The sequence below is a fragment of the Ictidomys tridecemlineatus genome, chromosome 11, assembly GCF_052094955.1.
Source record: "Ictidomys tridecemlineatus isolate mIctTri1 chromosome 11, mIctTri1.hap1, whole genome shotgun sequence".
NCBI lineage: Eukaryota > Metazoa > Chordata > Mammalia > Rodentia > Sciuridae > Ictidomys > Ictidomys tridecemlineatus.
In genome coordinates this window covers 99,262,511-99,264,761 of record NC_135487.1, presented here as the reverse complement: position 1 = coordinate 99,264,761, position 2,251 = coordinate 99,262,511, and the positions used below count along the sequence as shown (strand labels likewise).

The 2,251-nt window shown below is 35.2% G+C and overlaps 1 pseudogene; it reads right to left on the bottom strand.

Moving 5' to 3' along the window:
• Positions 1-1,223: 1,223 nt before the first annotated feature.
• LOC144367757 (transmembrane protein 126A pseudogene) lies at positions 1,224-1,817 on the bottom strand (annotated as a pseudogene).
• Positions 1,818-2,251: the final 434 nt, after the last annotated feature.

The window sequence follows — 2,251 nt, the reverse complement described above, 5'->3', positions numbered from 1 at the left end:
TGATCATGGTGCACAATCTTTTTCATATGTTTTTGTATTTGATTTGCCAGAATTTTATTGGGAATTTTTTCATGTATGTTCATTAGAGATATTGGTCTTTCTTTGATGTGTCTTTGCCTAGTCTGGGGATCAGGGTGATATTGACCTCATGAAATGAGTTTGGAAGTGCTGCCTCTTTTTCTATTTCCTGAAATAAATTGTAGAGTATTGGTATTAGTTCTTCTTTAAAGGTCTTGTAGAACTCGGCTATGTATCCATCCGGTCCTGGGCTTTTCTTGGTTGGTAGGCTTCTGATGGCACCTACTATTTCCTCACTTGATATTGGTCTGTTTAAATTGTATATATCTTCCTGATTCAATCTGGGCAATTCATATGACTTAAGAAATTTGTCGATGCCTTCAATGTCTTCTATTTTATTGAAGTATAAGTTTTCAAAGTAATTTATAATTATCCTCTGTATTTCTTTAGTGTCTGTTGTGATATTGAATTTTTCATCATGCATGCTGGTAGCTTGAGTTCTCTCCTTCTCTTAGTTAGCATAGCTAAGGGTCTGTCAATTTTATTTATTTTTTCAAAGAACCAACTTTTTGTTTTGTCAATTTTTTCAATTGTTTCTTTTGTTTCAATTTCATTATTTCAGCTCTAATTTTAATTATTTCTTGCCTACTACTGCTTTTGATGTTGGTTTGTTCTTTTTCTAGGGCTTTGAGATGTAGTGTGAGGTCATTTATTTGTTGACTTTTTCTTCTTTTAAGAAATAAACTCATGCAATGAATTTTCCTCTTAGTACTGCTCTCATAGTGTCCTGGAGATTTCTATGTGTTGTGCCTGTGTTTTTATTTACCTCTAAGAATTTTGTAATATCCTCCTTGATATTTTCTGTAACCCATTGTTCATTGAGTGGTATATTGTTTAATGTTCAGGTGATGGAGAAATTTTATTTTTTATTTTGTCATTGATTTCCAATTTCATTCCATTATGATCTGATAAAATGCATAGTAGTATCTCTACTTTCTTGTATTTGCTAAGAGTTGCTTTGTGGGATAATATATGGTCTATTTTAGAGAAGGATCCATGTGCTGCTGAGAAGAAAGTGTATCCTCTTGATGCAGGTTGAAATATTGTATATATGTCAGTTAAGTCTAAGTTATTGATTGTATTATTGAGTTCTATAGTTTCTTTTTATCTATACAATTTTATTTTGTATACACATTTGCTCAAAATCAGTGAATTTCTAGCCCAGGTTCAGGTAACTGAAGGGCCTTTATAAGTACTTTATATTGTCTAGCCCTAAGGTATGCTGCAAACATAGTCTGAAGTAAAATGTGAAATAACATCTTTCTGAAGATAGGCTTAGAAATTTTAATCCAGTAAGTTAAGGTGTTTCCTTTCTCTGGTAGCAGAGCTGATTGATACCTGGCTGCTAAGCCACCATTTACAGGAATAGCCAACAAAACAGGGTACAGACCTCCTAAAACTAATCCAAAAAGTCCACCTGTTGTCACAGTACAGGTTTCACAATTCAAATCACCTGTACTCCAAGGTAAATGTAAAAAACCTTTGAAAGATGCTTTTGCTGTCAAAAATGGGAACACTGCCATTGGTAAGCCAGCAGCTATTCAGGCCCTTGTTGCATGCAAGACACTCCAAAAAAGACTGTTTGCTATTAGGCCACAGAAAGTAGCATTAAGTCCAATATATTTGGATCCATGTTCAAGTAGATTCCTTTCTGCTTCTGATACTAGTTCAGTTTTTCTAGCTATGACATCAAAAATTGAGTTTTCCTTGAAACTATCATGTGGTTTATGGTTTTCCATCTTGACCCTGCTGCTCTCTTCCAATCAGGTGCCTTCCCAGTTCTTCTAACATGCCTGGGCTTAAGATATAACCTTTACTCTATTCCTCCCAGCGCAGCCATCTTTGGCAGACACCTATAGCTTCTTTATTCAACTTTTGTTGGGAAGATCTATCCAGTGGTGAGAGAGGTGTGTTAAAGTCACCCAAGATTATTGTGTTGTGATCAATTTGACTCTTGAACTTGAGAAGAGTTTGTTTGATGTACATAGCTGCACCATTGTTTGGGGCATATATATTTAGGATTGTTATGTGTTGTTGGTGTACATACTTGAGCAGTATGTAATGTGCATCTTTATCACTTTTAATTAACCTTGGCTTGAAGTCTCCTTTATGGGATACAAGGATGGAAACCCCTGCTTGCTTCCAGAGTCCATGTGAGTGGTATGATTTTTCC